This window comes from Salvelinus alpinus, chromosome 2 (genome assembly GCF_045679555.1).
Source record: "Salvelinus alpinus chromosome 2, SLU_Salpinus.1, whole genome shotgun sequence".
In the NCBI taxonomy this organism is placed as follows: Eukaryota; Metazoa; Chordata; class Actinopteri; order Salmoniformes; family Salmonidae; genus Salvelinus; species Salvelinus alpinus.
Window position 1 is genome coordinate 97,675,806 of NC_092087.1, and position 17,266 is coordinate 97,693,071.

The window sequence follows — 17,266 nt, forward strand, 5'->3', positions numbered from 1 at the left end:
GGAGTGTGGCGAAGTCAGGTAGGAAACCTGAGCCAACTCCCCATGCTTACCGTGGAGAGCGAGAGTACGGGCAGACACCGTGTTATGCGGTAAAGCGCACGGTGTCTCCTGTACGTGTGCTTAGCCCGGTGCGTTACATTCCAGCTCCACGTATCGGCCGGGCTAGAGTGGGCATCGATCCAGGTGCCATGAAGCCAGCTCAACATATCTGGCCTCCAGTACGTCTCCTCGGGCCGGTGTACATGGCACTAGCCTTACGCATGGTGTCCCCGGTTCGCCAGCACAGCCCAGTGAGGGCTATTCCACCTCGCTGCATTGGCCTGGCTACGGGGAGCATTAAACCAGGTAAGGTTGGGCAGGCTCGGTGCTTAAGAGCTCCTGTACGCCTTCACGGTCCGGTATATCCGGCGCCACCTCCCCGCCCCAGCCCAGTACCACCAGTAACAACACCACGCACCAGGCTTCCAGTGTGTCTCCAGAGCCCTGTTCCTCCTCCACGCACTTGCCCTGTGGTGCGTGTCTCCAGCCCAATACCACCAGTGCCTACACCACGCACCAAGCCTCCTGTGCGTCTCCAGAGCTCTGTGCGCCCTGTTGCTGCTCCCCACATTAGCCTTGAGGTGCGTGTCCTTAGCCCGGTACCACCAGTTCCGGCACCACGCACCAGGCCTACTGTGCGCCTCAGCCGGCCAGAGTCTGCCGTCTGCCCAGCGCCGCCTGCACTGCCCGTCTGCCCAACGCCGTCTGAGCTGTCCGTCTGCCCAACGCAGACTGAGCTGTCCGTCTGCCCAGCGTCGTCTGAGCTGCCGTCTGTCCTGAGTCTTCAAAGCCGCCCGTCTGTCCTGAGCCTTCAGAGCGGTCCGTCGGTCAGGAGCCGCTAGAGCCGTCCGTCAGTCAGGAGCCGCTAGAGCCGTCCGTCAGTCAGGAGCCGCCAGAGCAGCCCGCCAGTAAGGAGCAGACAAAGCCGACCGCCAGTCAGGAGCAGCCAGAGCCGCCCGCCAGTCAGGAGCAGCCAGAGCCGCCCGCCAGTCAGGAGCAGCCAGAGCCGCCCGCCAGTCAGGATCTGCCAGAGCCGTCAGTCAGCCAGGATCTGCCAGAGCCGTCAGTCAGCCAGGATCTGCCAGAGCCGTCAGTCAGCCAGGATCTGCCAGAGCCGTCAGTCAGCCAGGATCTGCCAGAGCTGTCAGTCAGCCAGGAGCTGCCAGAGCTACCTGTCACGCCGGCGATGCTGGAATTCCCCCTCAGTCCGGAGCTGCCCCTCAGTCCGGAGCTGCCCCTCAGTCCGGAGCTGCCCCTCAGTCCGGAGCTGCCCCTCAGTCCGGTGCTGCCCCTCAGTCCGGTGCTGCCCATCCGTCCAGAGGCGCCCATCAGTCCAGTGGGGTTCATTTGGAGGGTCACCGTTAAGAGGAGGCTACGGAAGCGGTGATTAACTATGGTGGGAGAGCCGCCACCGTGGAGCCGACCACCGTGGACAGATGCCCACCCAGACCCTCCCCTATAGGTTCAGGTTTTGCGGCCGGAGTCCGCACCTTGGGGGGGGGGGGGGGTACTGTCACGTTCCTGACCTTATTTCCCTTGTTTTGTCTTTATTTAGTATGGTCAGGGCGTGAGTTGGGGTGGGCAGTCTATGTTATTTGTTTCTATGTTTAGGTTTGTTCGTTTGGCCTCAATCAGAGGCAGGTGTTTGTCATTGCCTCTGATTGTGAACCATATTAAGGTAGGCTGTTTTCACTGTTTTGTTTGTGGGTGATTGTTGCCGTGTCTGTGTTTGTTCGCCACACGGTACTGTTTTCGTTCGTTTGTTCACGTCATTTATTGTTTTGTATTTTGTCAAGTGTTTTTCGTCTTCGTTTAACTTCTTGCAACTATAGGGGGTGCTGTTCCGCATTAGCATATTTGTGTCTCCAAATTAAACTGCCTCGTGCTAAATTCTTGATCGTACAATATGCATATTATTGTTATTATTGGATAGAAAACAGTCTATAGTTTCTATAGGAGTTGAAATTTTGTCTCTGAGTGGTACAGAACAATTTCTACAGCACTTTTCATGACAGGGTTCAGATTTCAGAAATTTTTACCTCTGATCTGGGGTCTGTTTATAAGGCCACAGTGAATGCTATGAAGAAACCGACACTGCCTACGTCTTCCTCTGGGTGTCTGTACGTCATCACGTTTTCAATGAAGTCGATGGGACGTTCACAGCCATTATAAATGACAAAAATGTACAGAGACCCCCCTTTCTCAACGTGCGCCTCAAGCGTGAAGGCCATCGGACCTGCCTCGTTCCAAATCGTTTTCTAACCAGCAGTATTTCTCCGGTCATGTTTTCAGTCGTTATAGTTGTTAAAAACATCATAATGTAGTGAATTTTAACCGTTTTATATCAATTTATATCCGTTTAGTGCGATTTTGAGGAATTTCTTTGTCGTGCACTCTGAAAGTTTGGACACGTTTTAGGGTGTCGGTCGTTGGTGATGGACATTTCGAAGGACAGAGGACATCTATCGACCAAAAGACGTTTATAACATAGAAAGGATACATTGCCCAAGAATATGATGGAAGATCAGCTCAAAGTAAGCAATATTTAATATGATAAACCGTGTTTCTGTCGAAATATTTTAAACGCATATATCGCCATTTTGTTTGGTATAGCTTCACTTGGCGAACCCTGTATTGAAAAGTAAGGATAATTTTAAAAATGTAAATCAGCGGTTGCATTAAGAACTAATTTGTCTTTCGATTCCTGTCAACCCTGTATTTTTTAGTCAAGTATATGATTAGCTTTTAATTAAACTAGATCACTCTGATAGATGACGTCAGACATATTGAGGCTTGATTTCCTAGTATTTTCATTGTGTAACCACGGTTTTGTATGGCTAAATATGCACCTTTTCGAACAAACTGTATATGTATGTTGTAAAATGATGTTACAGGAGTGTCATCGGAAGAATTCTGAGAAGGTTAGTGAAAAAATTAATATCTTTTGGCGGTGATTACGTTATAGCGCTCTTTGGCTGGAATCGATGCTCTGGTAACGTTTTCACATGTAGTATGCTAACTTATCGATTTATTGTGTTTTCGCTGTAAAACGCTTAGAAAATCTGAAATATTGTCTGGAATCACAAGATCTGGGTCTTTCCATTGCTATGCTTTGTCTATTCTTATGAAATGTTTTATGATGAGTAAATTGGTCATACACGTTGCTCTATCTAGTAATTCTAGTCGATTTGCGATGGTCGGTGCAATTGTAAACTGTGATTTCTACCTGAAATATGCACTTTCTTCTAACAAAAACTATCCTATACCATGAATATGTTATCAGACTGTCATCTGAAGAGGTTTTTTCTTGGTTAGTGGATATCAATATCTTAGTTGAGCCGAATTGGTGATAGCACCTGAAGGAGTAAGAAACTGATGGAGTTAGAATAGTGGTGTATTTTGCTAACGTGTTTAGCTAATAGATTTACATATTTTGTCTTCCCTGTAAAACATTTTAAAAATCTGAAATGGTGGCTTTATTCACAAGATCTGTATCTTTCATCTGGTGTCTTGGACTTGTGATTTAATGATATTTAGATGCTACTATCTACTTCTGAAGCTATGCTATCTATGCTAATCAGTGTGTGGGGGGTGGGGGGTGCTCCCGGATCCGGGGTTAGTAGCCGTGAAAGGTTAACTTCTTATGGCTGCAGGGGCAGTATTGAGTAACTTGGAAAAAGGTGCCCATTTCAAACGGCCTCGTACTCAATTCTTGCTCGTACAATATGCATATTATTATTACTATTGGATAGAAAACACTCTCTAGTTTCTAAAACCGTTATTCTGCAGCCCACTTCCTATCAGGAAGTGAGATTTCTGAAATGAGGTCTCTGTTCTAGGGCTTGCCTATAAATGGGCATGATACGTATGACTATACGTGCACGTCATACACCTTCCCCTAGATGTCAAGAGGAAGTGAGAGAAGAAATTAAGTGAATATCTTGGTCTGAGGTGGAATAAATCCTCTTGGAATGACGTGTCCGCCGTTTCCTGTTTTTTGGAAAGCGCGAAGAGGAACCTGGCATTGCTTTCTGGAAAGCTGTCGTTATAGGCGAATACTATCTCCGGCTTTGATTTTATTTGATACATGTTACAATATCATCTTAAAGTATGTTTTTTCAATATAGTTTTATTAGATTATTGAAATTTATTCGGGACGTTAGGCGTTAAAGTTAAGAATTTAAATAATTAAAGTATGTATTCTAACCACGCTGCGCTTTGGTCCGATCCTTGCTCCTCCTCAGACGAGGAGGAAGACGAGCGTTACAATATCAGCTTTACTGTCATAATCTGAACTCTGGTCAAGAGATAAAGCGGAGTACATTTACTGAGCTAATCTGAACTCTGGTCAAGAGATAAAGCGGAGTACATTGTCTGAGCTAATCTGAACTCTGGTCAAGAGAGAAAGCGGAGTACATTTTCTGAGCTAATCTGAACTCTGGTCAAGAGAGAAAGCGGAGTACATTTTCTGAGCTAATCTGAACTCTGGTCAAGAGATAAAGCGGAGTACATTTTCTGAGCTTTTCCCACAAGAACACTTTGGAGGAGCAGTGACTAAATATCTATTGGCCGTTTTAGGAAACATTCCATTGTTTGTTCTCATCCTTGCATCTGGGAAATAACACCAAAGGCAGATGATCACAGGATGTACCCAAGGTGGCCTATGGGAGGTCCTACTGTATATAAGATCTGTTTTTTTAATTATCAGTTAGGCTGCTCGTGTTAAACACTATTATTGCACACAGAGTGAGTCCATGCAATTTATTATGTAACTTGTCTGCCAGAGCCGTCAGTCAGCCAGGAGCTGCCAGAGCGACCTGTCACGCCGGCGATGCCTGAATTCCCCCTCAGTCCGGAGCTGCCGTCCCTCAGTCCGGAGCTGCCGTCCCTCAGTCCGGAGCTGCCGTCCCTCAGTCCGGAGCTGCCGTCCCTCAGTCCGGAGCTGCCGTCCCTCAGTCCGGAGCTGCCGTCCCTCAGTCCGGAGCTGCCCCTTAGTCCGGGGCTGCCCCTTATCCCGGTGCTGCCCCTTATCCCGGTGCTGCCCCTTATCCCGGTGCTGCCCCTTATCCCGGTGCTGCCCCTTAATTTAGGTGGGTTTATTTGGAGGGTGGTCATTGGGAGGGGGCTACAAAAGTGGGGATTGACTATGGTGGGGTGGGGACCACGCCCAGAGCCTGAGCCGCCACCGTGGACAGATGCCCACCCAGACCCTCCCCTAGACTTTATGCTGGTGCGACCGGAGTTCTCACCTTGAGGGGGGGTTATGTCACGTTCCTGACCTGTTTTCTCTTGTTTTGTATGTGTTTAGTTGGTCAGGGCGTGAGTTGGGGTGGGCATTCTATCTTATGTGTTTCTATGTTGGTTTAAAGGGGTTGCCTGATATGGTTCTCAATTAGAGGCAGGTGTTTGACATTTCCTCTGATTGAGAACCATATTAAGGTAGGATGTTCTCACTGTTTGTTTGTGGGTGATTGTCTTCCGTGTCTGTGTATGTTTGCACCACACGGGACTGTTTCGTTTGTTTGTTCGTTTTGTGTAGTCTATTTTCCTGTTAGTGCGTTCTTCGTGTTATGTAAGTTCGTTTGTTCAGGTCTGTTGACTTCGTTTATTATTTAGTAAATTCTCAAGTGTTTTTTCGCGTTCGTCATTTAAATAAATCAGTATGTCATATAACCACGCTGCGCTTTGGTCCAATCCCTACTCCTCCTCTTCAAGCGAAGAGGAGGAGAACGACCGTGACAGTCATCTTTTTTGTCTCAAAAGGTCAAAATTATTGACACCCCAAAAGATTCTTATAAATAAAGTAGTCAAAGGTTTAGTATTTGGTCCCATATTCCTAGCACGCAATGAGACTACATTAAGCTTGTGATTCTACAAACTTGTTGGATGCATATGTGTTGGTTTTGGTTATGATTCAGATTATTTTGTGCCCAATAGAAATGAATGGTAAATAGTGTATTGTGTCATTTTGGAGTCACTTTTATTGTAAATAAGAACAGAATATGTTTCTAAACACTTCTACATTAATGTGGATGCTACCATGATTACAAATAATCCTGAATGAATCGTGAATAATGATGAGTGAGAGAGACATGCTGTGACGCCCTGACCGTAGAGAGCTTTTTATCTCTATTTTGGTTTGGTCAGGGTGTGATTTGGATGGGCATTCTATGTTCATTTTCTATGTTTTGTATTTCTTTGTATTTGGCCGGGTGTGGTTCTCAATCAGAGGCAGCTGTCTATCGTTGTCTCTGATTGAGAACCATACTTAGGTAGCTTTTTCCCACATGGTTTTTGTGGGTAGTTGTTTTCTGTTTTGGGTGTCTGCACCAGACAGAACTGTTTCGTTTTGTTCCACTTTGTTATTTTGTTTCGGTGTTCAATTTAAATAAATAATCATGAACACGTACGACACTGCGCTTCGGTCCTCTTCTTCAGACGAGCGTGACACATGCTAAGCTCCCTTTTATTGGTAATGGTTAACACTTCTACTTGCTACCAAACCCGGATCCGGGAGCACCCCCCACAGTAAAAAAAGCTGACTAGCATAGCCTAGCATAGCGTCACAAGTAAATTCTAGCATCTAAAGCGTCACAAGTCACAAGCGTCACAAGTAAATACTAGTAGTCCCGTGTAGCTCAGTTGTTAGAGCATGGCGCTTGCAACGCCAGGGTTGTGGGATCGATTCCCACGGGGGACATAAATGTATGCATTCAGTGCTGTAAGTCACTCTGGATAAGAGTGTCTGCTAAATGACTAAAATGTAAATGTAAAAATCTAAATATCATTAAATCACAAGTCCAAGACACCAGATGAAAGATACACATCTTGTGAATCCAGCCATCATTTCTGATTTTTAAAATGTTTTACAGGGAAGACACAATATGTAAATCTATTAAATCTATTAACCACGTTTTTTTCTCCACCACTTTTTTACTCCATCAGCAGCTATCACTAATTCGACTAAATAAAGATATATATAGCCACTAACCAAGAAACAACTTCATAAGATGACAGTCTGATAACATATTTATGGTATAGCATATGTTTTTTTTGAAAAATGTGCATTTTTCAGGTATAAATCACAGTTCTACATTGCAGCTGCAATCTGAAATAGTGCCGAAGCTGCCAGAATAATTATAGAGACCAACGTCAAATACATAATTACTCATCTTAAAACATTTCTGAAAAATACACAGCGTACAGCAAATGAAAGCCCAACATCTTGTGAATCCAGCCAATATGTCAGATTTTTTAAGTGTTTTACAGCGAAAACACAATATAGCATTATATGAGCTTACCACAATAGCCAGAATCACAACCGCATTTACCAGCAGTAAATGTTAGCGATCGTAACAACCCAGCAAAAGATATATATAATTTTACTAACCTTGATATACTTCATCAGATGACAGTCCTGTAACATCATATTACACAATGCATATAGCTTTTGTTCGAAAATGTGCATATTTAGCAGCACAAATCGTGGTTATGCAATGTAATCAGTAAAAACATGGCATGCATTCTGGCCGGCGCCATCTTGGAAAGGCACCTAATCTAATCAATAAATAATCGTAAACTTGACTAAAAAATACAGGTTGGACAGCAATTGAAAGATGCATTAGTTATTAATGCAACCGCTGTGTTAGATTTTTAAAATTAACGTTACTAGACATACAGTGTGCGTTACAGCCAGACCAGTGCCGCAATAATGGCCGAAAAATACTTTTACATTTTTCCACAGAACAACGAATTAACATCATAAATAGTTCTTACTATTAGTTGAGCTTCCATCAGAATCTTGGGCAAGGTGTCCTTTGTCCAAAAGAATCGTTGCTTTGTTGTAAAACGTCCTCTTCAACTTTGGAATTAGCAGCTAACAATAGCTAAGTGGCACACACATGTCCAAATCCTCAAAGCGCAATACTACGAAAATTCCGAAAATAGCAATATACTCGCATAAACTGATATAAATCGGTTTAAAATAACTTCGTTATGATGTTTCTAACACCTATATCGAATTAAATCACAGACCGGTATATCTAAGGCCGATAACGAGAGCTTTTGAGCATGCCATCTTGATGTCCTCTCTTGCGTCTTGAGAAGCGTCGAAAGGAACGGACCTTTCACTCCATGTCCTTTTATAAACTCTGAGAGCTACGTAGAAAGTCCATTCCACTTCTCATTGGTTACTGACATCCAGGGGAAGGCGGGTGCAGTTCATTTCGAGCCATAGGACACACACAGAGCTTTAAACTGACCTGAGAACAGAGCATCGTTTTCAGACCTTCGCAGTTCCTGTCATGGATTTAGCTGCAGAAAGAGTTCTGGGTCACCCACAGACATAATTCAAACGGTTTTAGAAACTAGAGATTGTTTTCTATCCAATAGTAATAATAATATGCATATTGTACGAGCAAGAATTGAGTACGAGGCAGTTTAATCTGGGAACGAAAAATCCACATAGTGTAAACAGCACCCCCTATTGAGAAAAGGTTTTAATACCACTTACAATTACTGTACCAGTCAAAAGTTTGGACACACCTACTCATTCAAGGGGTTTTCTTTATTTTCTACATTGTAGAATAATAGTGAAGACTTCAAAACTATGACATTTAAAAAATAAAAACCTTGGAATGTGTACTGTAGGTGTGTCCAAACTCTTGACTGGTACTGTATTTCCTCCACCAGCACATTAATGTGTGAAGAATGAAGATACACATGTTAGAAAGGCTCAAGTCTTCCAGAGAAACGTTCTGCCATTGGCATAATGCCTTTTACAGGCCTTTGTAGGTGCTTTGTTCTATGCTGAAAGCTATCCTTTTCCATATTTTTATCTCCCCCACTATCCTGGAAGTGGTATGGGGTGATGGATGATGTGGTGAATGGGCCACCACCGGTATCCCTCCCTCCCTCCCTGTCTCCCTCCCTGTCTCCCTCCCTCCCTCCCTCCCAGAAGGGTCCAGATGTGGAGGCGGGAGAAGGAGGTGACTGAAAGGGTGGCACTCCTTATGGCCAAGATTAAGAAGTAGTTTTATGTATTTTGTATGTATTTTATTTATAGCTATTCATTTATACATTTTCTACTGTTTCTGGTGAGGTCCTTTTTTTAAACCCAAAGTGGAGTTCTTTTTTCTCTTAGAACATTTTTCTTGTTTGTAATAATAATAAACAAACTGGCACACTGGCATTTTCCAGCCCTAACGCCAGGTTCACATTTAATGCTTGCTCTCATATGTGTAGGAGGAAATATTTGAGGTGTGACCTTGAAAATTCCTGCCTGGCTATTTCCAGGCAGCAACTGGTTTTACGGGTAACACAATTGGTTATGGCAGGAATTTTGACGGCAGAAACATATCCTCACAGCCATGACTCACACTGCCCATATGCACATTGAACAAGACAAGTCTTATGTGCTTTGGTTTCAGAAGTGGGGATCTTCTTCATTTTCTAGTCTGGCTGCACATTCTCTTTCCCTTTCCTTGTGCTGAAGTCTGAATTTCTGTTACTCCAATCTCTCCTCACATTCTCTTTCCCCTTTCCTGGTGCTCAAGTCTGAATTTCAGAGGTTACAATCTCCTTTTAGTGAGTTTTATACATTTAAAGGGGAACTCCAATCCACTTTTTTCACTAGCCCACTTTTGTAAAATATAAGGACAAATACCACCAAGCCACGGCCTGTTCACCCCGCTATCATCCAGGAGGCGAGGTCAGTACAGGTGCATCAATCCTGGGACCCGAGAGACTGAAAAACACCTATTTCAAGGCCATCAGACTGTTAAATAGCCATCAGTAGCACCTTAGAGGCGGCTGCTCTATTTACATAGACTTGAAATCACTGGCCACTTTAATAATGGAACACCCTATCACTTTAATAATGTTTACATATTTTGTATTACTCATCTCATATGTATATACTGTATTCTATTCTACTGTATCTTAGTCAGTGCTGCTCTGACATTGCTCGTCCAAATATTTATAAATTCTTAATTCCATTCCTTAATAACAGCCAATAGACTTCCTGCTGGTCTTTTAACTTCTCCACAGGAAGTCTCCAGAATTACAGAATAACAATAACAATTATTAGATTATCATTATTACTTATTACTTATTATTAAAATTACAGATTCTCATTATTATGAATTATCATTGGAATTACATAGTCTTCTATACAAAACATACACCGGAGCTGTTGAACCAAAATATATAAATTAGGTGAAATATTTAGCGTTTTACCATTATCCCGACAATTGCCACTGCCAAATAATAGACCTAGTGACAATTTAAAAGTCACACCATCCTGAAGATTTTGGATTGAATTGAAATACACAACTATGATATGAAAAAACACATGTTAAATCTGCGAAGTTGTAAATCTGACAAAGACTCTGAATCTAAACATTGTCATTAAAGGTCCCGTGTGGCTCAGTTGGTAGAGCATGGCACTTGCAACGCCAGGGTTGTGGGTTCATTCCCCACGGGGGGACCAGGATGAATATGTATGAACTTTCCAATTTGTAAGTCGCGCTGGATAAGAGCGTCTGCTAAATGACTTAAATGTAAATGTAAAGGTTTTCTGTTATTTTCAAGTTGAAAATCCACTCACCACTCATCCACTTAAATCCACTGAATTTGTGTGAGGGGTTCTTCAGATGAGTTTCTCCTCAGATCTGGAGTCAGTGATGAAGCCTGTCAGTCTGTTTTTCTCTACAACCAGGGATGGTCTTTTATACAGAACAGCTGCGTTTCTGACTACGACTGTAACGCTCGTCTTCCTCCTCGTCTGAGGAGGAGCAAGGATCGGACCAAAGCGCAGCGTGGTTTGAATACATATTTTAATTATAGCAACGAAGACGAAAAAAACTTGACAAAATACAAAACAATAAACGACGTGAACAAACGAACGAAAACAGTACCGTGTGGCGAACAAACACAGACACGGCAACAATCACCCACAAACAAACAGTGAAAACAGCCTACCTTAATATGGTTCCCAATCAGAGACAATGACCAACACCTGCCTCTGATTGAGAACCATATTAGGCCAAACGAACAAAAATAAACATAGAAACAAATAACATAGACTGCCCACCCCAACTCACGCCCTGACCACACTAAATAAAGACAAAACAAGGGAAATAAGGTTAGGAACGTGACAGTACCCCCCCCCCCCCCCCAAGGTGCGGACTCCGGCCGCAAAACCTGAACCTATAGGGGAGGGTCTGGGTGGGCATCTGTCCACGGTGGCGGCTCTGGCGCTGGTCGTGGTCCACACCCCACCATAGTTAATCCCCGCTTCCATGGCCTCCTCATAATGGTGACCCTCCAAATTAACACCACTGGACTGATGGGCGCCTCTGGACGGAGGGGCAGCACCAGACGGAGGGGCAGCACCGGACTGAGGGGCAGCACCGGACTGAGGGGCAGCACCGGACTGAGGGGCAGCTCCGGACTAAGGGGCAGCTCCGACTGAGGGGGAATTCCGGCATCGCCGGCGTGACAGGTAGCTCTGGCAGCTCATGGCTGGCGGGCGGCTCTGGCTGCTCCTGACTGGCGGGTGGCTCTGGCTGCTCCTGACTGGCGGGCGGCTCTGGCTGCTCCTGACTGGCGGGCGGCTCTGGCTGCTCTTGACTGGCGGGCGGCTCTGGCTGCTCCTGACTGACGGACGGCTCTAGCGGCTCCTGACTGACGGACGGCTCTGAAGGCTCAGGACAGACGGGCGGCTTTGAAGGCTCAAGACAGACTGGCGGCTTTGAAGGCTCAGGACAGACGGGTGGCTTTGAAGGCTCAGGACAGACGGGCAGCTCAGACGGCGCTGGGCAGACGGACAGCTCAGGCGACGCTGGGCAGACGGACAGCGCAGACGGCGCTGGGCAGACGGCAGACTCTGGCCGGCTGAGGCGCACAGGAGGCCTGGTGCGTGGTGCCGGAACTGGTGGTACCGGGCTAAGGACACGCACCTCAAGGATAGTGCGGGGAGCAGCAACAGGGCGCACAGGGCTCTGGAGACGCACAGGAGGCTTGGTGCGTGGTGCCGGAACTGGTGGTACCGGGCTGGAGACACATACCATAGGGCAAGTGCGTGGAGGAGGAACAGGGCTCTGGAGACGCACTGGAAGCCTGGTGCGTCGTGTAGGCACTGGTGGTACTGGGCTGGGGCGGGGATGTGGCGCCGGATATACCGGACCGTGAAAGCGTACTGGCTCCCTTGAGCACCGAGCCTGCCCAGCCTTACCTGGTTGAATGCTCCCCGTAGCCCGACCAGTGCGGGGAGGTGGAATAACCCGCACTGGGCTGTGTTGGCGAACCGGGGACACCATGCGTAAGGCTAGTGCCATGTACACCGGCCCGAGGAGACGTACTGGAGGCCAGATACGTTGAGCTGGCTTCATGGCACCTGGCTCGATGCCCACTCTAGCCCGGCCGATACGTGGATCTGGAATGTACCGCACCGGGCTAAGCACACGTACAGGAGACACCGTGCGCTTTACTGCATAACACGGTGTCTGACCGTACTCTCGCTCTCCACGGTAAGCACGGGGAGTTGGCGCAGGCTTTCTACCCGACTTCGCCACACTACCTTTTAGCCACCCCCCCCCCCCCCCCCCCCCAATAAATTTTTGGACCTGACTCTCAACGCTTCCAACCTCGCTTCCGTGCTGCCCCCTCATACCGCCGCCTCTCGGCTTTAGCTGCCTCCAGCTCTTCACGAGGGCGGCGATATTCTCCCGGTTGTGCCCAGGGTCCTCCGCTGTCCAGAATTTCCTCCCAACTCCATAAGTCCTGCGATCGCTGCTCCTGCTGCTGCTGCCGCTTACCACGCTGCTTGGTCCTTGGTTGGTGGGTCATTCTGTCACGTTCGTCTTCCTCCTCGTCTGAGTAGGAGCAAGGATCGGACCAAAGCGCAGTGTGGTTTGAATACATATTTTAATTATAGCAACGAAGACAAAAAACACTTGACAAAATACAAAACAATAAACGACGTGAACAAACGAACGAAAACAGTACCGTGTGGCGAACAAACACAGACACGGCAACAATCACCCACAAGCAAACAGTGAAAACAGCCTACCTTAATATGGTTCCCAATCAGAGACAATGACCAACATCTGCCTCTGATTGAGAACCATATTAGGCCAAACGAACAAACTAGACCAAACATAGAAACAAATAACATAGACTGCCCACCCCAACTCACGCCCTGACCATACTAAATAAAGACAAAACAAGGGAAATAAGGTCAGGAACGTGAAAACGACAAAGTTTCCAGAAAACTTTCCTAAAGCTAGCGTCCTTAACCCTTTATGATATTGGGAATTGTCCTATATTGATAGAGGTAAATTGAAATGTTTCTTAGAGAAAAAAAATTGTAGAGTACATGCATAACCATGGTAGGAATCAAAAGAGAACAGTTGGAGATTATGGGAAAATTATTAAAATAAAGGTGAGGACAAAACATTTAAGACTGAATCCAAACATTATACTGTTGATTGTATGGGCATTTTACCTTTACATTTACTTTTCACCACATTTTTTGATAATGAAATCTGGAAATACTCTGGATACATTCGGGTAACAGGACAAGAATATTAATGGAAAATGTCATCAATTATTTGAAAGCGTGTTCTATGCCAACATGGCTAAGTTACAAAATACGATCTAACAGTGTTAGTCTTTCACAAGGAAATTCAGAGAAGCTAATCATAATTTTTGTGTACATAAACTCTTAGAATAGAAGGTGCTATCTAGAACCTAAAACGTACTTTGGCTGTCCCCATATGAAAATCAAATCAAATGTTATTGGCCACATGCGCCGAATAGAACAGTTGTTCACCTTACAGGGAAATGCAACTTACAAGCCCTTAACCAACATTACAGTTTTAAGAAAAATACAACAACAACTCAAAAAATTAAAGTAACTAATAATTAAAGAGCAGCAGTAAAATTACAATAGTGAGGCTATATACAGGGGGTACAGGTTAGTCAAGGAAATTTAGGTAATATGTAGATGTCGGTAGAGTTATTAAAGTGACTATGCATAGATAATAACAGAGAATAGCAACAGCATAAACGGGGGGGAGGTAATGCGAATAGTCTGGGTAGCCATTTGACTAGATGTTCAGGAGTCTTATGGCTTGAGGGTAGATGCTGATTAGAATCCTCTTGGACCTAGACTTGGCACTCCGGTACCGCTTGCCGTGCGGTAGCAGAGAGAACAGTCTATAACTAGGTTGGCTGGAGTCTTTGACAATTTTTAGCGCCTTCCTCTAACACTGCCTGATATAGAGGTCCTGGATGGCAGGAAGCTTGGCCCCAGTGATGTACTAGGCCGTACGCACTACCCTCTGTAGTGCCTGGCAGTCGGAGACCGAGCGGTTGCTATGCCAGGCAGTGATTCAACCCATCAGGATGCTCTCAATGGTGCAGCTGTAGAACCTTTTGAAGATCTGAGGACCCATGCCAAATCTTTTCAATCTCCTGAGGGGGAATAAGTTTTGCTGTGCCCTCTTTACGACTGTTTTGGTTAGCTTGGACCATGTTAGTTTGTTGGTGATGTGGACACCAAGAATCTTGAAGCTCTCAACCTGCTCCACTACAGCCCTGTCGATGAGAATGGTGGCATGCTCCGTCCTCCTTTTCCTGTAGTCCGCAATCATCTCCTTTGTCTTGATCACGTTGAGGGAGAGGTTGTTGTCCTGGCAACACACGGCCAGGTCTCTGACCTCCTCCCTATAGGCTGTCTCATCGTAGTCGGTGATCAGGCCTACCACTGTTGTGTCATCGGCAAGCTTAATGATGGTGTTGGAGTCGTGCCTGGCCGTGCAGTCACGAGTGAAGAGGGAGTACAGGAGGGGACTGAGCACGCACCCCTGAGGGGCCCTGTACATCAACTTCCGGCGCCGACCGAGATGGCCGCCTCGCTTCGCGTTCCTTGGAAAATATGCAGTATTTTGTTTTTTTATGTGTTATTTCTTACATCGGTACCCCAGGTAATCTTAGGTTTCATTACATACAGTCGGGAGGAACTACTGAATATACGATTAACGTCAACTCATCATCGTTCCTACCAGGAATATGACTTTCCCGAAACGGATCCAGTGTTTTGCCTTCCACCCAATACAATGGATCTGATCCCAGCCGGCGACCCTATGCGACGCCGTAAAAGGGGCAAACGTAGCGGTCTCCTGGTCAGGCTTCGGAGACGGGCACATCGCGCTCCACTCCCTAGCATACTACTCGCCAATGTCCAGTCTCTTGACAATAAGGTTGATGAAATCCGAGCACGGGTAACATTCCAGAGAGACATCAGGGATTGCAACGTGCTCTGCTTCACGGAAACATGGCTAACTCAAGAGACGCTAACGGAGTCGGTGCAGCCAGCTGGTTTCTTCATGCATCGCACCGACAGAAACAAACATCTTTCTGGTAAGAAGAGGGGCGGGGGGGTATGCCTTATGATTAACGAGACGTGGTGTGATCACCATAACAACACACAGGAACTCAAGTCATTCTGTTCACCTGATCTAGAACTCCTCACAATCAAATGTCGACCGCATTATCTACCAAGGGAATTCTCTTCGATCATAATCACAGCCGTATATATTCCCCCCCAAGCAGACACATCGATGGCCCTGAACGTACTTTATCTGACTCTTTGTAAACTGGAAACCACACACCCTGAGGCTGCATTCATCGTAGCTGGGGATTTTAACAAGGCTAATCTAAAAACAAAACTCCCTAAATTCTATCAGCATATCGATTGTGCTACCAGGGCTGGAAAAACCCTAGATCATTGTTATACTAATTTCCGCGACGCATATAAGGCCCTCCCCCGCCCTCCTTTCGGAAAAGCTGACCACGACTCCATTTTGTTGATTCCAGCCTACAAACAGAAACTAAAACAACAAGCTCCCGCGCTCAGGTCTGTTCAACGCTGGTCCGACCAATCTGATTCCACGCTTCAAGACTGCTTCGATCACGCGGATTGGAATATGTTCCGCATTGCGTCCAACAACAACATTGACGAATATGCTGATTCGGTGAGCGAGTTCATTAGGAAGTGCATTGACGATGTCGTACCCACAGCAACGATTAAAACATTCCCAAACCAGAAACCGTGGATTGACGGCAGCATTCGCGTGAAACTGAAAGCGCGAACCACTGCTTTTAACCAGGGCAAGGTGACCGGAAACATGACCGAATACAAACAGTGTAGCTATTCTCTCCGCAAGGCAATCAAACAGGCTAAGTCCCAGTACAGAGACAAAATAGAGTCGCAATTCAACAGCTCAGACACAAGAGGTATGTGGCAGGGTCTACAGTCAATCACGGATTACAAAAAGAAAACCAGCCCCGTCGCGGACCAGGATGTCTTGCTCCCAGACAGGCTAAATAACTTTTTTGCCCGCTTTGAGGACAATACAGTGCCACTGACACGGCCCGCTACCAAAACCTGCGGGCTCTCCTTCACTGCAGGTGAGGTGAGGTGAGTAAAACATTTAAACGTGTTAACCCTCGCAAGGCTGCAGGCCCAGACGGCATTCCCAGCAGCGTCCTCAGAGCATGCGCAGACCAGCTGGCTGGTGTGTTTACGGACATATTCAATCAATCCCTATCCCAGTCTGCTGTTCCCACATGCTTCAAGAGGGCCACCATTGTTCCTGTTCCCAAGAAAGCTAAGGTAACTGAGCTAAACGACTACCGCCCCGTAGCACTCACTTCCGTCATCATGAAGTGCTTTGAGAGACTAGTCAAGGACCATATCACCTCCACCCTACCGGACACCCTAGACCCACTCCAATTTGCTTACCGACCCAATAGGTCCACAGACGACGCAATCGCAACCACACTGCACACTGCCCTAACCCATCTGGACAAGAGGAATACCTATGTGAGAATGCTGTTCATCGATTACAGCTCAGCATTTAACACCATAGTACCCTCCAAACTCGTCATCAAGCTCGAGACCCTGGGCCTCGACCCCGCCCTGTGCAACTGGGTCCTGGACTTCCTGACGGGCCGCCCCCAGGTGGTGAGGGTAGGTAACAACATCTCCACCCCGCTGATCCTCAACACTGGGGCCCCACAAGGGTGCGTTCTGAGCCCTCTCCTGTACTCCCTGTTCACCCACGACTGCGTGGCCATGCACGCCTCCAACTCAATCATCAAGTTTGCGGATGACACTACAGTGGTAGGCTTGATTACCAACAACGACGAGACGGCCTAC

General features: G+C 46.2%; 1 protein-coding gene across 3 annotated transcripts in view; it reads right to left on the reverse strand.

Annotated features, from left to right (window-relative positions):
- LOC139568360 (perforin-1-like) overlaps positions 1-17,266 on the reverse strand; it is an 88,587-nt gene that overhangs the window by 54,472 nt on the left and 16,849 nt on the right. For 2 of the 3 annotated variants that reach the window (XM_071390133.1, XM_071390131.1), the window contains exon 1: positions 10,646-10,733. The exons of the other annotated variant lie outside the window; for it this stretch is intronic. The gene's annotated coding sequence lies outside the window, so the exon portion shown is untranslated. Of the gene's footprint in view, positions 1-10,645; positions 10,734-17,266 lie in introns of those variants that run through there. 3 annotated transcript variants of the gene reach the window in all.